This window comes from Sebastes umbrosus, chromosome 9 (genome assembly GCF_015220745.1).
Source record: "Sebastes umbrosus isolate fSebUmb1 chromosome 9, fSebUmb1.pri, whole genome shotgun sequence".
Taxonomy (NCBI): Eukaryota; Metazoa; Chordata; class Actinopteri; order Perciformes; family Sebastidae; genus Sebastes; species Sebastes umbrosus.
In genome coordinates, this window is record NC_051277.1 from 29564685 (window position 1) to 29584504 (window position 19820).

Here is a 19820-nt window from a genome sequence, read left to right on the forward strand (position 1 = left end):
CTATGCAGAAGAAGGGGTCCGACAGGGCTGCTTCAGCATGTCCATGCCCCAGGCACCGGACACAGCGGGTGTGGGAGTCCCTCCTCGTCATATGGGAACCACAGTCGAAACAGCGCTTAAAATCTTCCGTAGCTAGCAAAACTTTCGACGAAAAAGGGCCTGCTTCCCAGCGGTGAGCTGAATAAGCAAGAGGAAGTTGTACAGTCTGTGATGGGATTTATACTACTGAGCAGGCTCAGTGATGTAGGCCTGAGGGGCCCAATCACAGCCTGCCAGCTTTGTTTCTTGACTTTTCCAGCTCTATTTCAGCATGTCTCCTTTCTTTTTTTATCTTCTTCCTCTATCCTGTCCTTCTCTTCCAACCACTTGTCCACTCTGAGCCCATCCAGTAAATCAAAATTCAAAACAAAATCGGACATTTTGAACTAATAGGTGACTAATTGGCGTAGTGATACTATTATAATACGGTCACAGCTGTGTGTTTGTAGAGTATTTTACTTGATCATGTGGTCAACCTCTCAGAAGTCCTTGTTCATCGTGGAGTTAACTGTGCCATGGGAGGCAGCAGTTGATGAAGCGTGTGAACGCAAAAGTCTGAGGTATGCAGAAATAGCAGCCGAGGACAGAACAACATGGCTGGCTTACCAAGGTGCTCCCGGTAGAGGTGAGGTGTCAAGGGTTTGTAGCCACGTGGACAACCAGGCTTCTGAAGGGGATGGGAGTATGAGGACAGGTCTTCCGACAAGCCGTCAGGTCGTTATCAGAAGCTGCCGAGCGAAGCAGCAACTGGATTTGGCTGAAGAGAAAGGATCCCAGCTGGACTGCAACAACGAACAACGGAACTATCTGTTTTATTTTATTATTGTCCTTTCATTTTGCCGCTGCAAATGACTGGAACTCACTACAGAACACGCTCAAACTAACAGCTCTCACCTCTCTCAACATGTTCAAACAAAAGCTGCAACAAGTCATAGTTGACTGCTGTACTTGCTGACCAGCCCTCACTTCTCTCTCTCTCTTCCATTTTTACAAAGTACATCCAGTAATCCGCCTTTTTTTGTACATAGTGTTTGTTAATTTACCTATGCTGTTTTTAGCCATTTTCTCATGTGTTTGTCATACTGTATTGTATCTGTGCTGTCTGTGTCACTTGTGTGGACTGTGCTACTGCCTCTTGGCCAGGTCATCATTGTAAATGAGAATTGGTTCTCAATTGATTTTACCTGGTTAAATAAAGGTCAAATAAAAAATAAAAATATAGATACCACTTTCTGGTACTACACATTTCAATGTATTGTATAACTGTACAATGTATATGTATACACATATTTTTCTGTTTGCCATTTATCTTTTATGGTCTGGGCGTTATGCTGGCATTTAGTGGAATTTGTTGGAGATTCCACAATATTAAAAGTGAACCAATGCACACTGTTGTAGCCATTATTTCCATAGGCTAATGTACAACCTGATGAAATTGTTCACATATTGAATTCACCAACCTCTTGTTCTGACTCAGCTGAATGCTCCTGGGACAGTTGTATTTTTTATTTTGTATCTGAGGTCATTTCATTTCAGCTCTGTGGCCAGTAAAAGAGGCAAAGCCATGCTGCTCAGACAAGATACTGTGGCGATGGATTCTCCAATACTGAACCTGCCCAGATTACTACACAGAGAATATTGAGCCAGTAATCAGAGCTGAATGAAGCTGAAATTGTGAAGTCCATAGCCCCATCATTCTCAGCTGACCCCTGGCTTACCTCCAGCACACACACACACACACACACAGCCATGCATGAATCTTAAATGGAAACACACCCTGGCACAGAAGAAGCGTTGCATAAAGTACACAGTCAAACACATGGACAGTTACACAAAGGCAATATTCAATGGCACCAATGGAGAGGGAAAGAAAGGGAGGGAAAGCAATTTTAAGGGAAAAACTGTCTGTTAGAAGAGAAAGCAGCGTACATTCTGCAGACAGATCAGCAAACACTCCGCATCCTTGCACACACATAACCAGAGGATCAGGTTTGTCTTACTGAATCGCTGTGTTTAAGTCAGCTGGGGTGATATACCATACGTCGCCATAGGGGTGCGTGTCTTCCCGCTGCTACTGATGATAAGAGAGGCCGACCTGTAGGCTGCGGTCACACACAAACACCTCAGCAGGAGACAAGGAGTGTGTGTCTGGCTGTGAGATACTGTAGGTAGGATACCGACGATACTGTGGGATGTTAAAACCAGAGAGGATGCATAGAGAAAGAGCAGTCTCTACTGAAGTGCTGATATTGATTTTGTTTTATTTTAAAATCTGCCGCTCTCTCAGTTGAGGACAGACTGTGGATTAGAATAGAAACATTGGACCTCTTGCAAGAACCACTCGTATGGACAGATTCATTCTTAGGTGGCACGTAAGTGATTTAACAACATTTGTGGCATTCATCAATTTTCTCGTATTTAAAATTTTCACTTAGGTATGAACAAAATTACCAGTGGTCCAGACCTGTTGTATGAGTCATGTTGTCACAGCCGGTCTCTCTGTCCCTCCTCTCCAGCAGAAGAAAAGAATAGTTTGTTCATATTTGGCCAGCGCTAGAATGTATTTTACATGAGACTTTGATAAGGGACCTGTGTCTATGACTCCTGGGAACTCTTGTTGCCAAATGCTACAAAATACAGTAGAGTAGTAGATGCAATTGAGCTTAAAATATGTAAATCCAGCTGACACGCAGCCGAGCCGCAGCCAAGCCGCACCTGAGCCGCGCTGCTCACGCGGGCTGTGTGGCTGCTCTAACCTGTTAAGATGGACAGAACCGACACCGGAATAAAAAGACAACAGGCAGCCGCCAAGCCCTGCTCATATTCCCAGTTTGGCCTGGGCTTTAAGTCGAACAGGTCCATCAAACACAAGGCTTTCATCCAGGAGACCGCCGTTTGAGTCCTTGTTTTAAGCCCAACCGTGTAGTTTTTTCCTTAACCTAACCAAGTGGTTTTGTTGCCTTAGCCTAAAGTGACGCCAAGGGTAACTATAGTGGTTTTGATGACAAAAATAAAGTGACGCCAATGGGCGTGACATACAGGCCGTATGTGACACGTTGGGTGTTGGGATATCTCGGCCTCTACTGCTTTGATTTTGACTACTCCTTTTTTTAAATCTGACTCTCGCAAGTCCACCAACACTTTGGAAGTAGACTACTACATCACTTCTCCCCCTTTGTCTTCTGTTATTGATGTGATTGTTATTACATAAAATAAGTGCATACCTAAATGGAATGCAGCCAATATCAGTGTTGTTAACTGCACCTGTGCTTTTCTTGCTATGACATGTCAAAAGTCTGCCATGAAATGTGCCTATTATGTTTTTCACTCTTTGTCATAAGCTAAGTAAAATCTGCTGCCGTAGAAGTCCTAAATTATATGAACTGGAAATGTTCGTCAAACAGCTGAATTCATTCAACTTAATGAGCTTCAGTTGAAGGCACATTCATCTTAGTATTTGTGAATATTGCTCCTGTTTAAGACATGCAGCACATAATCCATCATTCAGTGTGTGCAGCACTGACATTTGGTGATGGACAGCATGCTTTCAGTTGAATCCAAGCCTCTAAAGAGAGACATTAATGTGTACATCGACACATGTTTCTCCTTTCAGAGAAACAAATGCAGTGTTAAGCTGCTCAGCTGGAGCTATGGCAGTCAGGTCCTTATCAGCAGAGCAGCGGAGCTCTCATTGTCCCCCACATCACATCAGCTATCGACAGCTTCACTACAGAGGTACCATGTAGAATATACTGATCAGCCATAACATTATGACCACTGACAGGTGAAGTGAATAACATGGATTATCTTGTTACAATGGAACCTGGCAGTGGGTGGGATATATCAGACAGCAAGTGAACATTTTGTCCTTAAACGTCGTGTTGGAAGCAGAAAAATGGGCAAGCGTAAGGACACTTAACATAAAAATGCTGTTGCAGTATACTTATTATTTTGCTATTTTCATTTTTTAAAAGTCACCAAAATGGATTTGAAATCCTCCCTTCTTTAGAGTTCTGAAGTTTGGCAAGTATGTCCACAGCTATAGGATGGATTGGCAGGACATTTGGTACCGTTATTCCTGGTGTCAAGAGGATGAATCCTATTCACTTTAGTGATCCTCTGACTTTTCCTCTGGTAGAATCATGCAAGTTGACATTGATTGAGAGTGAAATGTTTCTGACAACATGACAAATTTTCAATAGATTGCCATGGAATTTGGTTCAAACATCCATGTTCCCTTTGAATGAATTATAATAAGTGTGGTGATCCCTTAACTTTTTTAATTAGGTCAAATATATATAAATATTCCAATACTTCGGTTTATGACCAAATACCTGCAAAACAGCTCTACCTGTATTTAGTACTCAGCAAATGTTAGCAGACAAACATGATAAACTAATGTGGCTAAAATGCTAAATATCATACCTGTTTATCATGAATATGTTAATATTGTCATTGTGAGCTTGTTAGCATGATGATGTTAGTATTCAGCTCAAAGCAGTGCTGTGTGTAAGTACAGCCTCACAGAGCCGCTACCATTGCTGTAGACTCCGAGGCTCAATTTGAAATATCCAAATAAAGATAGTAGCTTTGCATTATGCAACAGACAGGGGGATGGCCCAATGGAAATATTATTGATGTTGGGAGAGGCCTAGCATTTTAAAACTATTATAATGCAAAAATAAGGTTAACAACCCGGTTCGCCCAGCTCGTTCAGTTGGTCTAGAGTTATGATTCTTGCTTAGGGTTCAAATCCCGGACGAGCCCCCACTTGTTATGCCCAGCTCGTTCAGGAGCACAACAAAGAAGGGAAGTCTGCACAGAAACAGTAAAAGTAAACCTTAAGTAAAAACATAAAACACAAGTACATTTATTAAAGATAATTCAACTGAAGCAAATTAAGGTCAGTAGTGAGGTGTGGCTGTCGGGTGCTATAAAACTGTAGTGCTAAGGATAACTAAAGATAACAAATCACACAAATGATGTTTATCAATTTAAAACATTTTTTTTCAAGTCAAGGAAGTCTCAGTTTGTCGTAGTATTTAATTTTGTGTGAAACTACTCAGTGAACTACATCTCTCGTCTCGCACAATTAACGTCACCAACACTAGCTAGCTAACTAACTTAGCTATGTCCCACGCACAAATGTAACGTTATTTTGCCTGATGTGTTTTATTCAGAGACTCCTGGTCTCTTTATCAACCGGGAAGAGAAAGAACGATCAGACCCGTTGCTGGTGTGAGTTCATCCCAGTAGGAAACACACAGACATCTTAGCTTCAGATAGAGAGACGTCACTTAACGCCACTTTTGGGTGTTTAGCCTCAGAGAGAGAGACGTCACTACGTAACTTTTGGGTGTGTAATCTTTCTAATTAGGTATTTATAATCTTATACTTCAATAGTTTTACAACAAATTGCGACTTTCTTGACTTGCAAAATTATCTTTTATATTGACAAACATCATATGTGTGATTCATGGCACAATTCAACCGGGATCTAAAAGAATATTTGTCTCTCTCTGTTGACTACCGTACATATTTTTTCCGAAATAAGGTCCCATGGTGGTCCACAGGAAAGGGCGGGACTTCGCCTCTCTATGGTCTCACCGGGTGTCACACACACCTAAGCCAAAGCCCGTAGCTGCAGAAGCTCCTGGTGGTCCGGTCACTGGCTTGCCAGCCACAAACGCATTACTTGGAAGTGTGACAAGATGGATTTTCGTGTGACATTTGATCTTTCAATTCTCGTGAGATCTCGTGACATTGCGAGAATCCAGCTAATAACTAAGAGCCAGAATATTTAACCCCCTGCAAAACTACTCTGTTGAACCCCAGTTTCTGGAGAGAAACTGTCATGGCTCCGGGCACAGCTTCCTCATCTGGCACCTGGTCCCACTCTACACCTTTCTACAATCAACTAATCAACCCACAGTTCAAGAAAACCAGTTCTGCTACCAGTCATCGTCAGATTGTTCTGCCTGCTAAGTGGTATACTCTCAGCCGCTCTGTTTACGTAGTCACTGGAGTGATTCTTACGTTTTTTCCTCGTGCTTTTTTCACTAACAATGTATTCTCCTGTGCTCCGGGATTCCAGTGCCAGCTTCTCATCGAGCCATCTACACACGCCGCCTCAGCTCATTCCCCCAGCCATCCCACCCTGCTCATCAGCCTGCCTGTCCCCTGCCTCCTCCAGCGCACCTCATCCCTTCACCATTTGTTACAATGAATCCACCTCACTTTCAACAAACACCCAGCTGTGTCTGCGTCTGGGTCCTAAACAACAGCCTTAACAGAAACGCAGTTTTGACATAGCTAAAGAGTGAGCTGCACAGAGACAGTAGGAGTGAAACAGCAAAGTGTTTGCCAGTGAGTTAGATGGAGGACAAGACATGAATAAAACATCCCCAGCAGATTGACGGTCTGAGGAAGCCAAATATAGGATTCACACGCACCTCCCATAGCCATCTATCATAGCTCACAACACATCCATTTACTCCCATGTCAGAGCCGGCTGCCTCACGCAAACAGACAGGCGCATTTGTATACATAAATAATTACTAAGCCTACATACCCATAGCTGTTAACTTCCTCTGTCAATCAGGAGTGCCGCGCTACACTGAACCATATAGGCCATACTGGAGATGCCTCCTCCCACTGACAAAAAAAGGAGTCCTGTGAGCCATGGGAATGATAAACTTCCTTGGTAAATTCATTCCTAATCTGTCCTTCAAGACAGCACGCCTCAGAGAGTTGATTCAGCGCAACAAGGTGTTTGAAAGGACTGCTCGACATGAAAAAGAGATTCCAAAGATCTCCAATGATGCTTCACAAGATTTGGAGATTTGTGAGCCGCACCGCTCCAAGCTGAGGGAGACAAATGGCGACCGATGCCGTACGAGTCAAGATCTATGACAGAGACGGAAAAATGCTAGGCTCAAATACAAAAAGAGACTTTGGGCTTACTGTATGGGTGTGTAAAGTTTCACAGTCTATGTCTGTGGTTTGCCAACCTTTACAGCTGAGACTGATTACAAACAATCAGAAAAACAACTTCCACAACATGTTCAGCGTATAATGACGACGCTAAAGCAATATGATTTTTGAGTTAATCTACACACCAGGAGGAAAATACATAGTGATAGCGGATACTTTGTCTAGGACACCAGCACCTAGATGGTCAAAAGGAAGCTGCAGTTCTACTCTGTCTGAGCAGATCTGAGTATGGTTAATATGCTGAGACAAAACAGAACTGTCATCCCGCATGCGCCAGGACATGCTTCGCTGAACCCATGAGGGACATCTTGGCATGGAAAAATGGAAAAAGAGAGCCAGAGAAGCACTTTATTGGCCAGGTATTAACATGTATATTGAGAAAATGATTTGGAAAATGTGACACGTCTCAGACACTACTATAAACAAGCAAAAGAGCAAATGCTGATCGCAGACATACCAACTGAACCATGGCAAAAGGTGACTATTGATCTATTCCATCTCAAAGGGAAGGCAAAGACTATCTTTTGGTAATAGATTATTACTCAAACTACCCTGATGTAGCACTGATCTCCAGTACATCGGCACATTCTGTCTGTACATGGAATCCGACAATGTGTGGTCGGTGGCCATGGTCCCCAATACAGCTGTGGGGAATTCAGGCAGTTTGCCAATCAACTGTTGCCACTTCTGGTCAGTGCTTTAAAACAAGTACTTGACAAGACTAAACGAGGCAGGTAAAACATATACCAGGTAAAACACACACAGTTATAAAGCAAATAAAACAGGTAAAGTAGATGTAATAAATAAATATAAACAGAGGTATTACACTTGAGGAATAAAATAAGTAAAATAGATGTAATGTAGACGGAGGCAATTGCACTTGTAAAACAGGTGAGATCTATGGATGATGTAATAAATAAAATGTAAACAAAGGTAGTTGCACTTGAGGTAAATATTGCATCAAAGGATATATTGCACAGTCAAGTTTGAGCGCAACTGAATTCGATTTCGTAACATTACATTCAGTTTCAAGTTTATCGGAATTCAGTCCCAAACTAATAAATTCAATTTCAGTTTTTCAATGCGATTATTTAAGTTAAACAATACAAATTCAAACTGTGTGATTCAAATTGATTTTTTCTAGTGACACATTTTTCTGCCCATGGTGGAGCATCCCCTGCTGAGCTCCTCATGCTGCGCACCACACTCCCACACATTTCAAAGGAAAACAAGAACAAAGAACTGATTTAATAGAGAAAAAAAACTCAAGCTCCAACAGAAAATGAACTAAAAGCAGGCATCGTTATACTTATAATGATGCCTCTCACATATCATTTCTACAATCTGGCTTCAATTCACCACCTCACCATCTGTGTCGCCAATCTCCCCTGCCTCCACAATGTGCGTACGCATGGGTCAGAGTTTCCATACAGGTTCACACATTCAAGTTTATTTATATATCACAACTTTTGCGTGGGAAGTGGCGTATGCACATTTCAGGCCCCGTTTTGTGCGCGCGCAACGGTTATAAATGAGACCCCTGGTCATTTACTGTAAGACTGAAAACAGGCAAGAGCTAGGAGACACAGAACCTGTCGAAGACTCGGAAAGACTTTGAGGAACATGCTCAAGAAACTCCGACAGAAAGGGGAGTCAGTGTGACATCAGACTTGTGCCATACTGAGCCTCCTAAAAAACCTAGACACCAGCTTTGAGAGGGTCCACCAGACCTAGGAAACCACAGGAGGTGGTCATACCAGGGGGGTGAACTGCTGAACAGAGGTTAGAAGTTAAAAATAATATTTTAAAAAGAAATGTTTCACATAATATTATGTTATGTGTAATATTTGGGGTAAATATTTATGGTTAAGGTGAAATGAGATTAAGAAGAAAAAGTGAGAGATTTTCATGTGGATTTTACATTTGATGGATGTGTTCAGAATTGGATATTTGAGACTTTATTGGTTAAAACTAGGGTAGGTAATTTAATTTAGAAACCTTTTGTGCTATATTTATTGAAATCATCTTAACATCCCGATGGCAATCAATAACTCAAATGCTCTGACAAAAAAAAGAAAAAATCTGTGGCTATCCAACTCAGTCGCCAGAAAAATGTTGGCATTGTACATTTCTGCAAACCACAGGATACATTGTTTTTTCTGACCCAAAAAATATTTTTCATAAAGACGTTTCATATCAGCCTTGTATCATGCTTGCAGAAACGCACAATGCCCCATGGTTAACATTGTAACAAAATGATTGGTTAGGTTTAGGCAACAGAACTACTTGGTTAAGGTTAGAAAAAAGATCATGGTTTGTATCAAAATAACATCACGTCACCACGTCACCACGTCACCACATCACGTAACAACAGCCCTTAGCGGACTTACGTAAAATTACACATGGGACGTAAACAGCGGTTTCCTGGGAGAAAGTGCTGTGTTTGTTTCACATTCGGCCCGAAAGAAATTATTGGACGGGCTATCTACCTGCTTGCTGGGCTGCCTGTGCGCACTCTGCCCGTAAACTCAGTGCGCATCACCATAGTCACATAACCATGTTTATTGTTTATGTTCATAATGATAATTTGGGGGAGTGGCTTTGAGGATGTGTCAGTGTTGCCGACTTGGTGACTTTCTCGCTAGATTTAGGGACTTTTGGAGCTAGTGCTGCTAGCTACTGTCATCATTCAAAGAGTTGGCATCAGTGGGCTGGGTTTTTCATTTGGATACTTTCTGGTTTCTTCAATGTTGCCGTCCCCAGTCGTGTCATGGGTACTCATGAGTACTTATATTGTGTGTATTTTGAAGTAGATTAGAGAAAGAGAAATGCTGAAATACATTTTCTTTGAACTGAATTTAGACATTTTGAATGTTGACACTTGAAAACATGCATTATGTAAGGTAAGGTGAATGGCTGTATGGTTATGAACGTTATGTTGCGCTGGCATGTCTATGAAAGGAGATGTAATGATAGATGCTTACATATGTGTTACCTGTAGGTGGCAGTATAACATCTTGGATATAGAACATTTATACAGGAAGTATACAGATGGTTTGAGAGAAGATTGGACTAGTGTGTGTACAATAGCGTAGCCAGTCTAGCTAGCATGGAGTTAGTAACTTTATGTTTTTATTCCTCTGAAATAAGAAACGTTATCAATCACCAGGTGTTTGAAAGAGCAAAGAACTCCTACATTTACCCTTAGCAGAGAATTGTGTAGTGGGAAACAGTCAAGTGGTACAGTGTAAACTATACAGTGATGCTGTATCCATATCTTCTTAGACCAGCACTAGGACCTGGGTCAACAGATTATCGGCCTGGCCTGGTTACTCTGAGCATTCACTGTCATCACCAACATTCAGGCCTTTCCCCCTCCATTTCTGCTATTAATCACCACCAACAGTCCAAATTAAATCTTGATAACAAAGATGTAGCGGCCTTTGAAGCCCAGCGATCAAACACTTGTTTCATGTCACAACTCCCCGCAACTGACTTCAAAACAAATTTCAACTGATTAAATTCACCAAAGAAAAATGGAGGGTCAGTGTAGCGCTCCAGTTGAATTGTCTGATCTATCTTCTCTGCTATGTACAATGACCACTTGGGGAACAGTTGGCTACCATAGACTGTACAGTATATAAAGATGGACGACATGACAGCTCCCCAAAAGTGAAGTCAAAACATCTGGATCGCCCCCTGGTGGCTGGCTGCAGTATAGGTCATAAATCCCGCGTTCTCCTTGTTAGTGAATCGGACATGAGCCAAACTAAAAAGTCAAAGTACACGTCCAACACATTTTTCCCAAAGATGGTTTCTGTCATTTTAGGTAGTTTGTATCAAGCTGATGAGACGTCATGATTGACAGCTGCTCTGAGTGAAGTAGTCGTAGAGCCAGAGGCTCCGGAATTGAGAGGAGATGTAACTTTAACTTTCCATAACCGTCAGCAGTCTGTTGTTATGGTGAGTTGTTAGTGTCTTTCTTGCCAAACAGCTACCGTGGTGCTAGCACGTAGCACTCGCAAGCTGCGGCCGCGCTCGACTTGTGATTGGCTCGGGAGGGTGTGTGGGCGGGACCTCGATAGCGAGGCTCCAGCCGCCCGATCACTACTGCGCAGACTCTGGCTCCAAACGACATCACAACCTCACGATGGTATCTCCCGTAACCGGGATACTTTGACTTCACTTTTGTACATTTGTAAGGAAGTGGAGACGCGTCGTCCATCTATACAGTCTATGTGGGCTATCTTAACACTGAGGGGGAACGAGAGCATTAGACGGACACAAATGTTCTATTTCCATTTACATACACAGCATAATACGTATACACACTCTTCCCTCCAAAGGCAGAGATGGATTTGATATCTCTCTTTGTCTTTCTCTTTCAATCTCTTTCTCTCTGTCTTCCTCCCTGTGTGTTTAATTGCAGCTGGTGCTGGGAGGTACAATGCAGTGACAGGTCAGGATTGGTAGAAAATAGCCAAGGTAGCGAAGAGAGGTGGTGGAAAAGGTGAAGGGATGCGATAATAAAACTCTCAGCCGTCCCCCAGCAGTTACGGTAAACCTCATGTTTTCTGTCCTTTTTCCTTCTCTTTCAGTATCTCTCGCCCCCGCATATACTGTCGTTTGTTGTCCAGCTACCTCTAACTTGATCCCTGGGGTTCGGCTCCACTTGTCTTTCTCACTCTGTTGATATTTTTTTCATTGAAGTCTTTTCTCCGCACTCCTTTACCAAGTCCCCACTCCCTATCGCTCCATCTTACACACACACACACACACACACACACACACACTTGTCTTGTTTTTTTCTCTGATTCTGTGACAGACTGCCTGCTGCATCTACACTATCTTTATACCTGTGAAAATTAATGTGTGCGTGCATGTGTTCACGGTTACGCACTGTCAGTCTACCTGATTGTTTCCTCCTACCTACATTGGTACTCGTTTCATGCATTTAACTGCATCTAATGAATTAATTGCTTTTAATGATACGTAATTTACATGCTCCACTCCAATTTTGCAGAATTGTGAAAGTATGATAAAAGTGAGGAACAATGTGTAAAACTGAAGCTGCAGTCGACACTTAACATCATTTCAATCAGGAAAGACCCCGTATAGAATGAACAATAATTTATTACATGATACATGATAGAAGAATAGTGCAAAGTCGTTGATGATTAGACTCCATCGTGACTAGTATCTAAAAAGGGGGTAGTGATGCCGTGATGAGATTAAGATATATTCCCCCCCCTGGAGTCTAGACACTGGTGGTGGTGAAAAGAGTAGCTGAAGATCCGATGAGGGATGTGGAGCAGGCCTGGGCACGGAATCTGATGAAGACTCCATCCAACGTTGTCGAGACATTTCATTCTGAAGCGAAAATCTCAACCTCGTGGTGCGATGTCAGTTAGGACGAAATTAGTGGAACAACCGACAAACTGACATTGCCATCCCTATCTCCTCTCAGGCCCAATGAACCCAGTACCGAGTCCAACTGTGACGTGGTTAAAAAAAAGTTGCTATGGAAGATGATGTTTTTATAGAAGATATGGAGGTCATACCGTTTTGAAAACATGATGTCTTCAGCTTTCAGAATCCGTAAAACCAACTGTATGTTGACCAAACTATGTCTTATTACGAAGTAGTTAAACAATAAAGTCGTACAAATATAAGCTATCGCTGTTAATGACATGGACAACAGTTGCTATACGTACAGTGTCTGCTATCTCAGTCAGCCCTGAACCCTGTAGCTCCCTTTGAATGAAACTCTGTGGATGGTCTGCTTCAGGCAGATTTACAGCTACCATATTCTTTACATATTTTAGTGACGTGGAAAATTTCTTGTATCCTTCCCTTGATTGGTTCTTTGCAATAAAGTTGCCCTTTTTGTTTGAAATTCTTGTTCTTTTACCTTCCTGATGTAGTTTTTGGAAGGGCATTATCTAACCAGCTGTTGGACCTTCCAAATACAGCTGTATTTAACCAATAAAACAATAAAGCTTATCTTATATTTTATGTCTTGGATTATCATTTTTACATGTGATTTTCTTTTTATACATTTTGCATTGTTGGAGGAAGCCTGAGAACACAAAGATCCATCGCCTTCGACTGCTCCACTGTAGACGTTGTGAATATGACAAATAAATACCTTGAACATGTAATGTTCGGTGCATTCCATCAGTTATTTTGGAGATGAAACGTTGTGTAATTGTCTTTGTTGGTGTGTCCACTTATCCTCCAACTAGCTTGTCTTCTTCAACTGCAAGTACACAGTGATTGCTTCTATTCTCTGAGAGCCTTTTGACAACCCTCAGAGGACAGTTTATTGCTTTCAATCAAACAGGCCTGTACTGTATGGCTTTATTACAGCTAGCAGGACAACACTGGGTGTGTCTATGATCACAGATAAGTCCTCACTCTTTGATTCTTGAGAGATTTACACTAAAACGTATGTTTATCATACGTGTTTATATAACTGAACACTTAAATATATGGATTATAGGATATAGAATATTCAACCCAAGGAATCACTCAATCCATGGAGAAATACGCAAAGCCCATATTCAGAAACTGTGCGATTGAAACAAGCCGTTAGCATTTCTGTCCATTTGTGATGTCACAAATCTACAATATTTAGACCATTTCACAGTTTTAAACGTAAACATACTAAATGTGTCCAAGTTTATTTCCTGTTGCAGTGTATGTGAATGACATCAGCTGACAGGATGTACACATAGACCAAAGCTGTTTCCTAGCAACGCAATTCCGTTGCCATTCCGTTGAAATGCGCTAAAACGGAGCGTTTTAGACAGAGCGTGAATACAGGTATATTCAGACAGACAGTATGAGAAAAATAATAGGTTATTTTTAACATTAAGGCATGTAAACATGTTCTAGTAGAAACCCAAAATACAAACATGAACCTGAAAATGAGCATAATATGTCCCCTTTAAAGAATGTTCTTGGAGAATTTCCTTGCATTTCTATCCTTGTGAGGACATTTGCTTCTCATGTGAATGGAATACAAGAATACATACATGTGCGCCTCAACCCAGGTCCCTGTGGAGACTGTGTCACACTGGTAGCATCTCCAATATTCATCTCTGATGTTCAGGATTACCGTTGACAGGTGGGGAGCTGGCTTGAGCTGCCCACGTAATATATATTTATATATATATATATATATATATATATATGTGTGTGTGTGTTTGTGTATGTGTATATGTGTGTGTAATAAATGTAGTGTGTGGATTTGCTCATCACAGTGAGAGGGTATTGATTTTAGTGTAGGTGCTGGATGGTTAAAAGCGCTGGTCTTTACTCTACATCTCAATCCTCAGTGCGTACCACTGGCTGACAGCGGCTTTTTATTTGTTTATGCCAAAAGCATCACAGCTCTTATCCCTCAGCAGCCTTTTCCACACAAATCAATGAGAGCACGTCAACTTGGATTTTAGTTTGATCTGACAAAACACACAAACACACACACACGCACACACACACACTTTTCAACGTAAACACAAATGTGAGGATGAAGCAGTTGTTGATCTGAAAGTGTATTGAGGCTGTTTGGTGTCCTGCAGGGTGACATGTTTACCATCTAAGCACTGGCAATACCCTCTAGGTACACCTGCTTTCGTTTACTGCACCATTAAACACCGGCCAGTATCGCTATGGAGTGCAGATACAGAGGCACACACACAACATAAACTAACATTTGTATTACTTGTGAAGGTCTGCATTGATTGCCTGACAGTTGCTACACATGTTGCCAAGTATGTGAAGGTTCATAATCATGCATCAACATTTTCCCGTCCACATATGAGACTGACACTTTCAAATGAATCCGCTCTAGACAATGTTTTCAAAACCTTTTGTTTGCAGGGGTGGACTTGGTGTGGTTGATAAAAGAAAAAAGATGCCATGACATGGATGTGTAATGCTGGGATCCGATGTTATTTTGTCTATCAAGACAACATATTCTCACTTCGCCGCTTGGTCAGTGCTCCCTGGTATCGGAGACCGACGTACGGGCTACCCCTCTTGCGTTACCTTTGGACAGACCAGAGATGGCATGTCAATATACGCTTGTTACATGTATAGTGTCCTTTCAAAATAAACCTTTCATAGAAAGTTAGGTTTAGGCAACACAACCACTTAGGGAGGGTTAGGAAACGGTCGTGGTTGACGTTAACTTCACTGACCAGCGACTCATGTGACTCACGGGGGTTAACGATACAGACAAGTCACGTGACTGACGACTGATGTGATAAAATAAGTCAACGTTACTTTTAGTTTCACACGGGACACGAACACCGGTCTCGTGTTTGTTTGACCCATCCACATCGCCTCCCACCCTTAGCAAACTCTCGCGCTATTAATACTGCGTCACTTGCTCCGACCGTCGAATAACGCCACGGGTGGGTTTACATCGGAGTTAGTTGAAAACCCAGATCGTCACATAATGTTGCTTAAAGGGTGCCTCCGTGCGTTGGTTTCCGATGCCAATGGGTGCTGACCAAACAGCGATATTTGACGACTTGGGAGTGAGAACAGATTGTTCAAGACAACCCTGTCTCCTACAAAATTACGTTCACATACAACTAAACTGCATTCTCAACTACGTTTCGAGGGAAACCCGGATTGCGGTCACAGAATATAAGTAGAATAACAAAATAAAAATGCACCAATGTTACTTGGTTATGTTTAGGCAACAAAACTACTTGGTTAAGTTTAGTTAAACATCATGGTTTGGCTTAAAACAAGTTACGGATGCAAAATAATGTTGACTTTTTGGTGTCAAACAGGACACAAACAGCTCCTGGGTAAAAGTCCTGTGATACATCAATAAATGTAATCAAGGAGAAAATGTTTCCAAGGAAACTAGGGTTGACAATGCATTTTTGTTGAATGAGAAAGTCATTTTTAAGAGACCAGGCATTTCGAAATGGTCATGATGTCAGTTAAGTCGATCCGTGTCATTAATTATTTTGGAACTTGGCCGATAGACAAGGCAGACTACACATTTGACCGATCATAGCACCTCTAAGGTGTCAGACTTGACTGTCACACCTGGCAGACCTAACAACAAATGTTTACGTATGTAATCAGCTGGAAGCATTCATGGTCACAGGTTTACTAACCCTATTTTCCGGCGCGTTTATGACGTTGAACGTTACACACTAGAAAAAAAAGAAAGAAGAAGAAGAAAGGCACTTTATTAATCCCCAAGGGGAAATTCAATTTTTTCACTCTGTTATTTACACAGTGCACACTGGCCCGAAATACACGCACATGCACAAACAGGGCCTACATGTATTAATGGAGCGATGTCAGAGCGAGGGGGCTGCCCCTGACTGGCGCCCCGAGCAGTTGGGGGTTTGGTGCCTTGCTCAAGGGAACCTCGGCAGTGCCGAAGAGGCAAACTGTCATCTCTCCAGCTACCAGTTCACACTCAGTACTTGGTTCATGCGGGGACTGGAACTGGCGACCCTCCGGTTTCCAAGCCAAGTCCCAATGGACTGAGCTACCGCCGCCCCCCCGCCCCAAAAGAAAAATCTGGATTATGATCAGGATCACTACCTAATGGATTGTTCATTGTGCTACACTCCACCCCTCCAAAAAATTTCATTCAAATCCATCGCAAAGTTTTGGAGTAATCCTGCTAACAGACAAACAAACAAACAAACCAACGCCGGTGAAAACATAACATCCTTCCAATGCCGAGGTTAACAATGACGCAGCCTGTTCCCTGCTGTATATTGAGTGACAGCTGACAGACAGAGGTCATATGTGAATTCTTCCGGAGAAGCAGTCAGCAAGGCAAGGCAAGGCAAGGCAGCTTTATTTGTATAGCACATTTCAACAACAGGGCAATTCCAGGGCAGGAAGTATGTGTGTGTGTGTGTGTGTGTGTGTGTGCGTGTGTGTGTGTGTGTGTGTGTGTGTGTGTGTGTGTGTGTGTGTGTGTGTGCGTGCGCACGCGTGCGTGCGTGTGCGTGCGTGTGGGTGTGTGCGTGTGTGTGAGCGTGTGTTTTTGTGTGTGTGCAGAATTCCAATCAAAGTACAAACTTACTCTCCATCACATCCCAGCAACTTGATTTCTTTCACTCGAGGATGTTAATCTTTCTTCATTTTGGTCATTCAGCTGCACTTACTTTGTTCCTGGCTACTTTATTGGACATTAACACTGCTGCTCACACACACACACAGTGAAAAAAGATGTCCTTCCGATGTGTGTGTGCATACATACAAGTGTGAATATGTGGACTGATTCTCGATACAGTGGTTGTTGCATGCTGTGTGTTAGCTTGGCTTCTTGTTTCTGGTATTCAAGTGCCCCCAAGTGGCCAAGATACGAATTGTATGTGAAACAGATTGACATGATACAGTCCAAATGACACCAGGACCTTTATAAAACACACACACACACACACATTGCTGCAGAGGCACATAACAAAGCATCCAGTCATGAACACCAGCACTTGCACACTTACAAGCATGGACACACACACACACCTGCCACCCCACAGTAAGCTGAATGTCAGCATCTTTTAGCAGGAGGCTAATAAATATCCCCAGCCCTCAGAGCTGTTTAAATTACCAGCATCTCACACCGCCGTACTCCCTGCCTCCCAGTGTGTGTGTGTGTGTGTGTGTGTGTGTGTGTGTGTGTGTGTGTGTGCGTGTGTGTGTGTGTGTGTGTGTGTGTGTGTGTGTGTGTGTGTGTGTGTGTGTGTGTGTGTGTGTGTGTGTGTGCACGTCAGATTAGGCCTTCAATTATTTCCATTGTGCCAGCCAGGCAAGATCAATCTTTCATAGAGAGCGAGGGCATTTCACCAGATCAATCATTCAGGGAATCCAATAGTATTTCAAGCTCATCTATTTACAAATCAAATTAACAGCTGTAGCAAACAGGACGCCACACAGGATGAGACCGTTGCTCCAAAGAGACAAAGCCATTGATATTTTTCAGGTGATACCCATTTATTTTTGACATTTCACAGTATGCGCTGCTTTGGCTCGGAGCTGGTTATCAAAAGAAAGAAGTGTTAGTTGTCTTGGCATTTGCTTTCCTTATGGGAATTTACTTCTCGTGGAGAAACCTGCGCTCACATGCAAATGTCAAATGTGACCTCCGCAGTGGAACTGTTGTGTTGCTACGCCGTGATATTTGGATGGTGAATGTTACATTCGACAAAGTCTATTATCTTGAGGTGCCTTGATTGGGGCACTCGCAAATAATGGTACATATAGGGTTGTGTATTGGTTAGAATATATTGCTTCTGATTCTATTTATTGATCGGTTCTTATCAAATCCATTTTTGTAAAAGGATGAACCCTTTACCTTTTGAATGCTACTCCTCACTGTCAATTTACGTCCACTAAAAGTGCTTGTTTTTGCCGCTGATAGGCTCAGATTATTATTATAAGTGTCTAACAACATTATGGAAAGGACCCTACAGAGAAATACAAAGTTCTTCTTTATTACTTTTCTTTTACTTTATCGTTTCTCCACTTCTGGAGCTCCAATGATTAATTTTTTTATTTTCATTCTTTCGCTTTTTCTTTCTCGTGTTTTTGGACCAACACTATATATTAAGTAACTTGTTGACTTCTTATTTAAAGTTATTAGTTGATCTAACAACAGCAGTATAAGACGTTTTGTTTTTTGTTTATTGACTGGAACTCATTATGTTACCCACTTAAGGCTTCTCAATGTCACAGATGCAAGTGGAACACAAGTAGAAACTCAACTCAACTAGAGTGTGTACAAAAAATGATGGATCCAAAACATCTTGTATAGATAATATTGTTATGAACTCAGTGGAGCTAAAGTCATATCAGTGCCAATAGGTTGTAGTTAAGGATGCACAGATTTATCAGCCGAACATTGGTATTGGCCGATATTAGCCTTGTTGATTATGTACTGGCATGTATAGAATATTGTGTTTGTAGTGCCAATAGTCCACAGAGGCAGCACCATTGTAAAACATTAAAGGTCCAGTGTGTAGCATTTTGGGGGGATCTATTCTCTATTAGCAGAAATGTATTATAATAATCATAACTATGTTTTCATTAGTGTATAATCCCCTGAAACTAAGAATTGTTGTTTTTGTTAGGTTAGAATGGGCCTAGGGCGCGGGTTCACAGATTCCGCCATGTTTTCTACAGTAGCCCATAACGGACAAATCAAACACTGTCTCTAGCGAGAGCCTTTCATGTTTTTACGTTACCTGAAGGCCACAGTAGTTCACGACACGCTTGTGAAACTGCGGGAACGTGAGTTCAAAACCGTGGTACCGCCAGCCGCGGAAAGTTGTGTAATTATGATAAGGATGGCGTATGAGCGTTACCCCGGTTTTGCACTCGGCTACTCACGTTACCACAGTTTTGGAAAGGGAGGAGTGAGCGGAGGGGTATTCCAGTGCCGGCTCTAGCCCTTTTGGTGTCCTTCATTCATTATCTGTAACCGCTTATCCTATTCAGGGTCGCGGGGGGGGGTGGGGCTGGAGCCGATCCCAGCTGACATTGGGCGAAGGCGGGATACACCCTGGACAGGACACCAGACTATCACAGGGCTGACACATAGAGACAGACAACCATTCACACTCACATTCACACCAATGGGGGAATTTAGAGTCAACAATGAACCTAACCTGCATGTCTTTGGACTGTGGGAGGAAACCGGAGAACCCGGAGAAAACGCATGCTAACACAAGGAGAACATGCAAACTCCACACAGAAGGGCCCCAAGCCGGGTTTGAACTAGAGACCCTATTGCTGTG

At 42.3% G+C, this 19820-nt stretch overlaps 1 long non-coding RNA gene across 1 annotated transcript; it reads left to right on the forward strand.

The window, feature by feature from the left end:
• The first annotated feature begins 5008 nt into the window (after window positions 1-5008).
• On the forward strand, window positions 5009-5537 carry LOC119494848. Its single transcript, XR_005208310.1, has 2 exons — window positions 5009-5331; window positions 5369-5537. It is a non-coding gene; the product is annotated as an uncharacterized LOC119494848 (long non-coding RNA).
• The last annotated feature ends 14283 nt before the right edge of the window (window positions 5538-19820 follow it).